The sequence below is a fragment of the Gopherus evgoodei genome, chromosome 5 (assembly GCF_007399415.2).
Source record: "Gopherus evgoodei ecotype Sinaloan lineage chromosome 5, rGopEvg1_v1.p, whole genome shotgun sequence".
Lineage (NCBI taxonomy): Eukaryota > Metazoa > Chordata > Testudines > Testudinidae > Gopherus > Gopherus evgoodei.
The window spans coordinates 51,347,706-51,361,083 of NC_044326.1; positions in this window are offsets into that span (position 1 = coordinate 51,347,706).

The window sequence follows — 13,378 nt, forward strand, 5'->3', positions numbered from 1 at the left end:
ACCCCGGGTCTCCCATGCCCTAACCACCCCCCGGAGATCCCACCCCCCCATCCAACCCACCCTGCTCCCTGTCCCCTAACTGCCCCCACCCCTTATCCAACCCGCCCCAGCCCTGGGCGCGTTACCATGAGGCTCCACACAGAGCTACATAGGCTGCTTCGCGGGAGCACACAGCCCCGCGCCTCTGGATGAGTGGGGAGCACGCAGCCCCAACCCCCCGAGCACTGCGCTCGGCAACAGGGCTCCAGGAGAGGGGAGAAGGTGGGGGAGGGGCCGGCACCTTGCTGCGCTCGGCCCTGCGCTCTAGCCTGGGAGCGCGGACCCTGCGGCTTGCCATGCCGGGAGAGTGGGGCCATTTGCCCACCCCGTGCGCACGGCTATGCTTCTGCTCCCTGACCCCGCAGGGGAAGTGGAGGGTAGAGGAGGGCGCGTCGGCCTGGGCAGGATTTTTAGTGGCATGCTAAAGTCCCAGCAGGCTCCAGTGTGCCATTAAAAATTGGCTCGCGTGCCATCTTTGGCATGCGTCCCATAGGTTGCCGACCCCTGGTGTAGATGGTATGCTTGCTTATGTCATCCAAAGTGGCCTCCAGGAGGTGTCCCACAATGCCCATCATGACCACTCTGGTAAGCAGTTTCTTCTCCGCTGCGGCACAGCCAGATACACAGGCAAAGGCCCCTCCACCTTTAAAGCCCCAGGAATTTTTTTGAAATTGCACTTCCTGTTTGCTTGGCCTGGACAGCTCACATCACATTTTCCCAGCTGACAATGTTGTTTTTCTGCCGAAAACTCTCACCTGGAGTACACCGGAGTTGCTGGATCTTTTGGGTCTGTGGGGAGAGGCAGCTGTGCAGTTGCCATGCGAACTTTGACACCTACGAGCAGATTGCTTGTGGCATGGATGAGAAGGGGCACAAAAGGGACATACAGCCATGCAGTTCTAAGATCAAGGAGCTGAGGCAGGTGTACCTGAAGGCTAGGAGGGCTAACTGTCACTCTGGGGTTACACCAAAAATATGCTGCTTCTGCAAGGAGCTGTATGCCCATCCTTTGCAGCGATCCCACCTCCACTGCTAAGCTCCCTGTGGATATTGGGGGGGGGGGTGCTATGGGAGTGGGACTGGAGGCAGTGGCCAGCGGAGTCAACCCCGAGGACCAAGTAGTGGACAAGGAGATCAAGTTGGAGGAGGATGTGGGACAGGTGACAGGATTGTCTGGTTGTGTGGCGAGCCAGGGATTCTTTTGACTCCAGAGGGGTGTAGCCAGTCCCAGCAATCCAGTTCTGGTGTGCCTGAAGCAGGAGAGGGGAGCATGTGTTAGTACTGCATTTTGCTTTGATATTCCACAATTACATAAGGTAGAGAGATCCTTTATTTTGTTGCATGTTGCACATGGGAGAAGGAATCAAAATTAGCAATACTAGGTACTGTTTGCATCTGCTTCTCACTCCTCTGTGTTACTATGCAGTGGGGGTCCTGTGGAAAAGTCTGTTGATGAACACCAAGATCTCTTGGAAATCCTCCATAGAGATCTCTAGGAAACTTCCTGCAGATACTCTTCAATCCTCCACCAAAGATCCCTGGTATTTATACTTCTTATGTATTTACAGAGAGCAATCATATCTCCCTTTATCTTTCATTTTGTTGGGATAAATAAGCCAAACTCCGTAAGTCTTTTGTAAGGCAGATTCTCCATTCCTCTGATCATCCTAGTAGCCCTTCTCTGAGCCTGTTCCAGTTTGAATTCACCTTTTTTAAACATGGGGAACCAGAACTGCACACAGTATTCCAAATGAGGTCCCACTAGTGGCTTGTACAAAGGTAATAACACTTCCCTGTCTACTGGAAGTACCTCATCTAATGCATCTAGTATTGCACTAACCTTTTTCATGGCTATATCACATTGGTGGCTCATAGTCATCCTGTCGACCAATACGCCTGGGTCTTTCTACTCCTCTGTCACTTCTAGCTGGTAAATCCCCAAACGTATAACACAATTTTTTGTTGTTAATCCCTAAGTGCACTATTAAATGACTTTGCACTATTAAATTTAATCCATTTTTTATTATGCCAGTTGTCAACATTGTCAAAATCTGCTTGTGTGATACTCTGGTCCTCCTCTGTATTGGCAATACCTCCCAACTTTGTCTCATCTGCAAATTTTATTAGCGCACAACTGCTTTTTGTGCCTAGGTCATTAATGAAAATGTTAAATAAGCTTGGTTCCAAGACTCCACTAGTAACCTACCTTCAGCCTGAAAGTTTACCTTTCAGAATGACCCCACTATTGTCTCCCTTTTAACCAGTTTCCTATCCACCTTTAAATTCTTAATCCCCATCTTCTCCAATTTAACTAACTGACCTTGTGGAACTGTACGTGCTCAAAGCACTAAAATTAAATAACTAAAAACATGGGTGATTTAAAAAGCAGGAAATTACATTTCAAACACCAATTTGATCAATTTTTGCTGTTAATAGTAATGAGTTGCTTCTGCCATTGCCTACAAGGGGTATCAAATGCCAGTTGCCTGATACTGCTAGTATTTCTGAGCTCCTCATCAATCACAAGATAAGTCTTTTTTTCTCTGTATGAACTTTGGAAAAAAAGACAGTTTTTCTGCTCATCCTGGTTGGTGATTTTTTTCAATGGCTCCTCTCTGAAGATAGTTAAAGCATACTTTGTTTCTACTGTTGTACAGTGTTATATATGGGGTTAAATTGTAAAGCAAACAAAACTTGTTTAACACCGGTTGGATCTGGCTGTGGTAGCTTATGCACTTTAAATAGATTAGTATGTGAAGGATCATTTAGCTTTATGAGGAAATTTAAGATCCCACTAGGACAACCAGGAATATATAAATCTGGCTGACTATTGTTATCCCTTCGGAGTTTCTCTGAAGACAAATATCAATGGAACTAAAAATGAATGAGGAAGTACTGCAAGCTAGAGTGGACTTTGACTTCATCAACTGAAATGAATACATTGTCTTACAGTTCTGTTTCTCTCTCTCTCCCTCCCCCTTTTGCTGTTTGGATGTCCTATATGGTGTTATGTACATCATAACTTGACTCTTCTAACTAGTTGAGGTAAAATAATCACTCCTAAAATAAGCCAGCAGCTTTGGCAAGCTTCCAGTCAAGGCCGGGTCTAGGCACCAGCATCCCAAACATGTGCTTGGGGTGGCATTCTCAATAGGCGGCATTCTGGCCCTCTGGGGCAGCACCTTTGCTTGGCGGTGACACTCTGGCTTTTTTTTTTTTTTTTTTTTTTTGCTTTGGCGGCAAAAAAACCAAGACCCAGCCCTGCTTCCGTAAAGGTAGTGTTAATGTTGGAGTTGTTGTTACTGAATTCTTATGCGTCCCTGTCCGGGAGGGCCTATTGAAAATCAACTTGGATTTCTTTTTTCTTTGAAGTTCTTTGGGAAGTAGATTACCAAACTTGACTTAATAGGTTCTTCAAGACTGTTCTCAGTATTTACTTGAAAGTACTTCAGAGCATGAAAATGGGCATATTCCAGTGCACAGGAGCAAAATGCAGGGCTTCAAAATAATAAATCAAAGCCAGAATATCGAAACACTCCCCACCCCCAAAAAGGAAAAAATCCAACCCCTTTCCCTCACACCCCATCAATGAGTAGGGCAAATTATTGAAAAGAAACAACCCAAAGGAGGAGTTTACCTACTGCCAGTGGGGGGAAGGAAGGATCCGATTCTCTGGGGACAGAAGATTTGAGTTGCATATTCATTAATTAAAATGCATAATTAATTTGTAAATATTTCACAATGGAAGATTCTCTCAGACACTCCTGGCAGCATTTTTCACATGGATGTGATAAAACTGTGGTTTGGTTTGGTTTGGTTTTTGTGCTCTCAGGGTAACCCTGGCTGACATTTAGTGGAGCAGTGAAGGAATCTAGAAAAATTCACATCCAGGGCTGGATTAAAGCAATCTAATGCATTAGGCACACCACCTAGCACCAGACCAACAAGAATCAGTATAGCTATACTCACATACTTGGGCTGTGCACTCTGTTTCAAGACTGATTATTGTTAATTGTAGCACATAGGGCATCCCAGTTAAGAACAGGACCCCACTGTCCCAGGGCTGTACAAACACAGAACAAAAGGACAATCCTTGCCCCAAAGAGTTTTACAGTCCAAGTATAAGACAACATATGGATATACACACAGACTGATGGGGCTGGATACAAGGAAACAAAGGTATAGTATTGGTAACCATGACAGGCACTGGTCTCAGCACACCAGCAGCCTAGCTGTTGTCAAGTATTTTGCAGGATAAAGTTAGTTTTGCGGATTGTTATAGGTAGCATCTCCGAAGTGTGAGGTGCAGCATGGGAGAAAGCATGAACGTCCTCGTTTGAAAATTTAACAAGTGGGAATAAAGAGCGGATTGAAGGAGGGAGCTGACCTTTTGAATCTGAATGAGAGATGATAGGTAACTCGGAACAGGTCATGAAGGGCATTAAAAGTGATTTGGCCCTGTGTGTGTATAAATGTGGATCTATACCTTATTCCTAGTCAAATCCATACAAAGGAACAGGCTTGGTGTCAAACCTGAATGCATTTAGGACATCTGAGTTGGAGAGAACACAACTAGCCATTGGTCCCATTTGTGTGTTATTTATGACAAATGGCTGCCTTAAGCATAGGGAGTAGTATAAACCAGTTGTTCTCAAAGCCGGTCCCACCGCTTGTTCAGGGAAAGCCCCTGGCGGGCCAGGCCATTTATTTACCTGCCGTGTCCGCAGTGTTCAGCTGACGTGGCTCCACTGGCCACAGTTCGCTATTCCAGGCTAATGGGGGCTGCGGGAAGCCAGCAGGCCCTGAGGGATGGTGCTGGCCGCAGCCCCCATTGGCCTGGAGCATTGAACCGCGGCCAGTGGGAGCCACAATCGGCTGAACCTGCGGATTGCGGCAGGTTAAACAAACCAGCCTGGTCTGCCAGGGGCTTCCCGAGCAAGTGGTGGACCGGCTTTTGAGAACTACTGGTATAAAACATACAACACAGCACAGCATAATGATGTTACTTTCTTCAGTGAGTTGAAAATGCTTGTTGTAGCATGTTATATGAAGTTGGTTCTACTGGTCAATGTAGTAGGACGTGGCTGTAGATGAAGTGTTTTATTGTTATTTTAATCAGCTAGAAGCAGTTGTGTCTTAATGGATAGAAATCATAGTGAAGACACCACCCTGCATATGTACAATAATCAAGCTGCTTGTCAGCTTTCTGTCAAGGTTTGATATTATTGTCTGTTTTTTATTTGAAAAAGGACCCCAGCCAGAAGTTTTTTCTCCATGTGCTTGGATACTCTACAGAAGGAATTAGAATTTAACATCATGAGTGTTTGTTTGAAGTCCTACTTAATAGATAGTTAGAACCCCAAGTGTAACTGGAATAGCATCAGTTGAGTTTGTTGAGAATTAGATAATTTCCACTGAGTTTAGTTGAGGCCATACGTGCTGGAGAGAACTCATTCAGGTTCTGTCCAGTGTCATACAAACGCCAACCTAAACTATGAAGCAAGAGATTGTTACAAGCATTATCTAATCAGAACAAACTCTTATTGACTGGTCGTATCCTGAGAACATTTCATTGTTGCTTGTAGTCTATAGAAGTAGTCACTTTATAGAAATGGTGATGTGACACTGATTTATACCAGTTGAGGATTTGGTCCTATTTCTTTCATTTGTATCATGCCATAGGGTCACTGGTTTGAGATTATGCAAGTGAAAACAGGGAACCTCAACTGGTTCTTCTGGGGTCTCTGCCCAAGTCTAATCAGAATAATTTTCAGGATCAGGACAAAGGAAGTCTAGGGTCCCAGGAGATGATGGAGGTGGCAGCCATGATAATGATGCTCACTCCTTCCCTTTCTTTCAGTTATCCAGCTCCATGCTTCCCTTTGCCTTCCCAAAGCTTCTTGGGCCTAATTTCCAACATGAAAAGTTTAGCCCATTAACTTCTGGTTCCATTATTTCCTTATTTACCAGATATGGTCTCAACACAGTCCTTGAGTTATATCAGTAAAGCACCTTTGTTTAGACTCAGTCTTTGTCTCCTTTCTGCACATTTTCCCATCAATATTTGTTTTTAAAGTTTGTGACATTTTGTGAACTTTCACTCACTCATCACAGTTGAACTCACAATTAGAGTAAATTTATAGGCCTAATCATTACAACAGTTTCTACGGCAGCTTCATAAACAGTGCTCCCTCTCTCTGCCCCCGTCTCACATGTCCACAATGCAACTATTACCTAGTCACGTCTTCCAGAACACAGGAGATGCTTGTCAGTGAAAAGTTATCATTTATCAATAGATACTGCAGAGTTTTTTTCTGAGATACTGTGCAGTTTGCCTATACATAAAGTAGAAAACAGCTGTGGTATCTCAAATACCATTAGTAACTGTCTGTAAATTTTAGACAGCAACCACTTTCTCTTTGTATAGGACCAGGTATTATAATTATAATATAATATCAACATTTCCATTTTAAAATTTTAGAAATTTAAATCTGTGATTCTCCTACTCAGAGAGATGTCATAACCCGCAGAGTTTGCAAAACACTGCTTTAAATAATTCGTTCTTTCCTTTTAACATTCTTCAGTATATTTTCATAATACCATGGACCAATTGATCTTGTCCACAGATTGATTATAGAATCATAGAACCATAGGGTCAGAAGGAACCACAAGGGTCATCTAGTCTAACCCTGTGCCAAGATTCAGGATTTGTTTTATCTAAACCATCCAAGACAGATGGCTATCCAGATGCCATTTGAAAACCTCCAATGAAGGAGATTCCATTACACCCCTAGGCAATTTTATTCCATTATCCTACTGTTCTTACAGCTAGGAAGTTTTTCCTGAGATTTAATCTAATCTGCTATGCTGTTGTTTGAACCCATTACCTCTTGTCCTGCCCTCTGTGGCAAAAGAGAACAATTTTTCTCCATCTTTTTTTATGACAGCCTTTCAAATATTTGAAGACTATCATGTCCCCGCATTAATCTCTTTTCCAACCAGTTCCTTCTGCCTTTGCTTAGATGGCTTGCATTCCATCCTTTTGATCATCCTTGTTGCTTGCCTCTGGATCCTTTTCAGTTTCTCTACAACATCCTCTCTATACAGCAATAACCAAAATTGGACATAGTACTCCAGCTGAGACTGAGCATAGTGGTACTATCACCTCCTGTGACTTGCATGCTATGCCTCTGTTAATGCAACCCAAAATTCCATTTGCTTTTTTTGCAACAGCATCACACTGTTGACTCACATTGTGATTGTGATCTGCCACAATCCCCAGATTCTTTTCAGCAGTGCGGCTGCCAAGCCAGTTATTACACATTCTGTATTTATGCATTTGGTTTTTCTTCCCTAAGTGCAGCGCCTTACATTTGTCTTTGTAGAACTTAATTTTGTTGCCTAACCCAGTTCTCCAATTTATCAATATCCCTTTGAATTTTAGTTCTGTCCTCCAAAGTGTTTGCAAACTATCATCCCCCCAGCTTCATGTCATCTGCAGATTTGATAAATATGCTCTCTAATCCTACATCTAGGTCATTAAAAGATGTTAAATAACACTGGACCCAAAACAGATCCCTGTTATGGAGCACTTGATTGTGAGATTAGTATTTACCTGTATGGAACAAACTTGTCCATAGTATTTTGGCCACAAAACTGATTTAATATGCACTTACTGCTGATATCTCATTTTGAAGACGTTTCAGTTGTTTTTAATCTATTTCTCTAAATATGAAGTTTTTGCTTTGCCTTAGAAATGTATATTGTAAAGGCAGTTAGAATAAGATTTTTTTTACCCCTAATGAGAGATTAAAAATGGCAGATTATATGGGGATTATATAAAGATTAATACTACTTAAGTAAACTGTATATTTCAATAGTAGAAGAATTTGATACATGTAGTTGCAACTCTTTTCTCTGTGCTATAATGTAATTAAAAACTCAAGGTTTTGAGTATAAATGCATACAAGAATTTTCTTTTATAAATTACTTTTTTCCATTACAACATAACTCAAAATTGTCTGGACCAGTTATTTTTAGCCTTCCCAAAATGCAAATTTGGAATGACTGTAAATATGAGAAATTTCAATCCAGAAAGCAGGAGCAGAAAAGCAGAAGAGGATGGAAACAGGAGCCAAGAAAGATTGCTCTCATATCCAAACTATGGTTCCATTACTGCATCTCTATAGTAGCAAAAATAGGAGAAAAGGTATTAGCAATAAGAATGTCAGAAAATTATAATAGTATTAGTGAAATATACCAGCCATATTTGTGAGAATCATATGGCATGGATAGTAATGAAAATTAATAACATATTAGGGCCTGATTTTCAGAAGTGTGGTGCACTCACAACTCCTGTTGAACTTAGTTGGAGCTTTGGGGGCTCATTGCCTCTGACAGCCTATAAAGCTTCTTTATTGATTCCTCAGTCTTAAACCACAGGGATTAAAAATAATCTACTGGCACTCTTTGAATGTTAACTAATGTAGAAGATAAAAACAAATAAGAATGAGGACAGAGGAAAAAAAGGAGTAAGTCAAATATCATAATAATAAAATAACTGAATATTTGAGTTGACAATATATTCACAAAAGCCTTATCAAGATGAGATACCAGGTTTTTAAAGTTATGAATCATCACAAAATAATAGTTTTACAACCAAGTGTTAATCATATCTCACATCCTTCTCCGGGAAAGTGACCTTGTTGTTGTTAATTAGTGCCTGTTACAACTGGTAAACTAGTTAAAGATTTACTCTGAAGTTAAACTCACTACCAACAGATCAGAATTCTGAGCCTGGTCCTAAAACATGCAGCTCTTATTGACTTCAATGGTATTAGTGAGGGCTTGGAGCCTTTCAAGATTAGGCCCTGTATTTCCAGGTTTTTGATTGCTGTTGACACCTTTCTGAATACATGCGCAGGGTGATCTATATATCTAGTTATACCATGCTCTTCACTGTGGTATTTGAGTGCTGCTATGCCCAAGAGCTAGTAACACTTCACACTTGGGAGAACTAGCAACTTTTCATACTTAGGCTATCTTGCAAGCCTATCCATGTAATTTGACCCTCAAGTCCCTGCTGGTCAGTTTGAAGTCAATGTGACTATATGGGTATAGAAGCTCACAACCACAGAGGTCATCTTGCAATATTGGGGCCTTTATGATTTAAAACTATTCTCCTGTGTTTTTAATGAAAGCTACTGATGTACAGTAGGCCTCACCACAGGTAACTTGTGAATAACCTTAATTTTCTAAGGTCTCCCCAGATCTCCTCCTTGCATAGAAAAAAGCTACAGGAGGTGGCTGAATGGGGAGTAAAACTGTGAGTTGGGGGGAGTTTGTGAAGCCAAGTTACTAAAAATGGGTGAAATGTAGGTGTGACAGTTTGTCACAGAAACCCACTTGGGACTGTCATCTGATGTGCTGAGATTACCTCTGAGCCCATTTTTCCTGCCAGCTTGGGACTCCAGAACCCTGCCTTGTTGAGCCAGACATGCTAGTCTGCTGCAACACAGACCTAGGTCTGGTCCATGCCCCCAGAGCTGCAAACTTTAACCAAAAACTGCTGAGAAGGTCACCTATCTCTAATACCCAGACACTCAGTTCCCAATGGGATCCAAACCCCAAATAAATCTGTTTTACTCTGTATAAAGCTTATACAGGGTAAACTCATAAATTGTCCACCCTCTGTAACACGGATAGAGAGATATGCACAGCTGTTTGCTCCCCAAGGTATTAATCACTTACTCTGGGTTCATTAATAAACAAAGGTGCTTTTATTAAGTATAAAATGTACGATTTAAGTGGTTTAACATAATAACAGACAGAACAAAGTAAGTCACCAAGCAAAATAAAGCAAAACCATGCAAGTCTAAGCCTAATACATAAGGAAACTTTACAGGTAAAATCTTACCCTCAGAGATGTTCCAATAAACTTCTTTCACAGACTAGATTCCTTTCTAGTTCTGGGCCCAGTTCTTTCCCCTGGTACTGTCCTTGTTAGTTCCAGCAAACATCTTAGGTGGAAAGCAGGGGTGTTCTCATGACCCCTTTGTTCTATTCCACCCCCTTTCATAGCTTTGGCACAAGGCAGGAATCTTTTGTCTCTCTGGGTTCCCCACCCCTCCTTCTAAATGAAAAAGTACCAGATTTAAGATGGATTCCAGTATCAGGTGACATGATCAGACGTCCTGTGAGACCCCAACCTCCATTCTTTCTGGGCTGGCCTACATGTACACAGGAAGGTTTGTAAGTAAACAGAGCCATTTACAAGCAATTGTCCTAGTCAATGGGAGTCATCAAGATTCTAAACCACCATTAATGGCCCACACTTTGCATAATTACAATAGGACCTCAGAATTATACTTCACATTTCTAGCTTCAGATACAAGAATGATACCCACATACAAATAGGAGAAATATATTCAGTAGGTTATAACCTTTGTTATGATACCTTGCAAGAGCCCTTTTGCATAAAGGATATTCCAGTTACATCATATTCACATTCATAAGCATATTTCCATAAAACATATGGAGTGCAACATCACAGTAGGGACCCAGAGTGTAGAGACATACAAAAACAATAGGACAAGAGGGTACCTCTGTGGTTGGGGTTCAAGAGAAAGTATTTTTAAGAGATTAGAAATGTTCAGGGGAGCTAAATTGAGGAGCGGAAGGAGAAAATGAATGTGCAGAGAAGCTGGGGAAGGTGCTGGAATGGAGAAAATATTGTTAAATATTAGTGTAATCCTAGGACCTGATCCTGAAAAGAGAATAGCATGGGCAAAGACTTGCACTTTCCCCGTTGATGTCAACCCAGGCCCCACCCACGTTGTTCTCTTGGTAAGAGCAAGACTTTGAGTTAAAAGAAGGGAAGGGAAGGGGAGAGCACTGGAGTAAGGCTTGTGAAACCTGGGTTTTATTCCTGGCTCTACCACTGGCCTATTGAGTGACATTGGGCAAGTCACTTCACCTTTCTGTGCCCCAGTTTCCTCATCTATAAAATGAAGCTAATGATACTGGCCACCTTTTCATTAGTAGATCTCCAAGAGCAATCTAGGAGCTAGATATTATTATTAATTCCTTACACAAGATTGCAGCAGGTATAATAGGTGAGGGTGAATTAGATGAACCCATAAGTAAATTAATGGTTTGGGCTGTGACTGTAACACCACCTCCTTAGCCCAAGTGATTGGACTTGTCAAACCGATTGTTGTAACAAATCTGTTGCCACCTGTGATTTCATTGTTGTCACTTTGCTGCACCCCATGACCAATGAGAAATTTCCAGTGAAAACAGAGATAGAACTCAGATCCTCCTGCTCCAAAAGCAGAGGTCCTGACCAGTATTGCTAAGGGAGAATTCGCATTTGCTTTTAGCACAGTATTGGACCTCTGACATACAGTAATATGTGAGGAAAGGCACATACACACACTTCACATGATATCATAAAACAAGCATAATTATTTCTCAATATTATATTGACACTGTTGGCGATTTGAGTCACAGGAACTCACCGGCTGCCTCTCTATCATGCAGGAAGGAAAGACAGGAGAGGTCACTTGTAATCTATAATTCTTTCTCCTGTCACCTTGGGGTCATCTCATAAATTGTAAAACAATTTCTGATGACTCCTTAGGAATCTTGAATTTGTAACCTTTCTGCCAGGTGGAGTCAGCAGCAACTGGGACTGGGTTCAATATCTAGGGGTTCCTTTTCAACAATACAACACAAAACTGGCTTGAGCTACTAACTTGGGAAAATTACACACCACCCCTTTGGTTCCTGTAAGAGGCAATACTTCCCCACTCGCAAGCACAGAGTCTGAGTGTAGAAAAGAAACCTTTAATGAAAGGAGTAAAGTCCCTGGCATTAATTTGGGAAAACGCTGCAAACAGGATTCATAAACATAAAACATCCACCGTGTGTATGTTGGGCAATATCTTTTGCCTCAGATTCTTGTGTTCAACAACCAAAAATTCCTTTAATGGGTCCCTCTCCTCTCCCCTCCCTCCACCACAGCCCACTCTCAGGGGTTGGCCTTGTCAGTGAAGACCCAGAGGTCAGAGGTGCATCTATCTGAGGGCTTGTCTACATCAGAAAGTTGCAGCGCTGGTGAGGGAGTTACAGCGCTGCAACTTTGAAGGTGTACACATCTGCAGGGCACCACCAGCGCTGCAACTCCCTGTTTGCAGCGCTGGCCGTACTCCCGTTTTGTCTGGGGCGTAGAGGATCCAGCGCTGGTGATCCAGCGCTGGTAATCCAATGTAGACACTTACCAGCGCTTTTCTTGACCTCCGTGGAACGAGGAAGCCTCTGGTAATCAAGCTGGTCTCCTTTCCCGGTTTGCTCTCTCGTTCCCGGAACCCCGAGCAAGCAGGTCTCCTTCCCTGCGGTTTGCAGGGTGGCTCCGGGAACGCGAGAGCAAACCGCAGCGAAGCTGGTCTCCTTTCCCGGTTTGCTCTCTCGTTCCCCGAACCGCCGAGCAAGCGGTTCTCCTTCCCTGCGGTTTGCAGGGTGGCTCCGGGAACGCGAGAGCAAACCGCGGCGAAGCTGGTCTCCTTTCCCGGTTTGCTCTCTCGTTCCCGGAGCCACCCTGCAAACCGCAGGGAAGGAGAACCGCTTGCTCGGGGTTCCGGGAACGAGAGAGCAAGCCGGGGAAGGAGACCAGCTTCGCCGCGGTTTGCTCTCTCGTTCCCGGAACCCCGAGCAAGCCGGTCTCCTTCCCTGCGGTTTGCAGGGTGGCTCCGGGAACGCGAGAGAAAACCGCGGCGAAGCTGGTCTCCTTTCCCGGTTTGCTCTCTCGTTCCCGGAGCCACCCTGCAAACCGCAGGGAAGGAGAACCGCTTGCTCGGCGGTTCGGGGAACGAGAGTGCAAACCGGGAAAGGAGACCAGCTTCGCCGCGGTTTGCTCTCGCGTTCCCGGAGCCACCCTGCAAACCGCAGGGAAGGAGACCTGCTTGCTCGGGGTTCCGGGAACGAGAGAGCAAACCGCGGCGAAGCTGGTCTCCTTCCCCGGCTTGCTCTCTCGTTCCCGGAACCCCGAGCAAGCAGGTCTCCTTCCCTGCGGTTTGCAGGGTGGCTCCGGGAACGCGAGAGCAAACCGCGGCGAAGCTGGTCTCCTTCCCCGGCTTGCTCTCTCGTTCCCGGAACCCCGAGCAAGCAGGTCTCCTTCCCTGCGGTTTGCTGGGTGGCTCCGGGAACGCGAGAGCAAACCGCGGCGAAGCTGGTCTCCTTCCCCGGTTTGCTCTCGCGTTCCCGGAACCCCCCTTGAAGCCGCCCAACAGCGCTGCAGTGTGGCCACATCTAACACCACTTGCAGCGCTGGTTGCTGTAA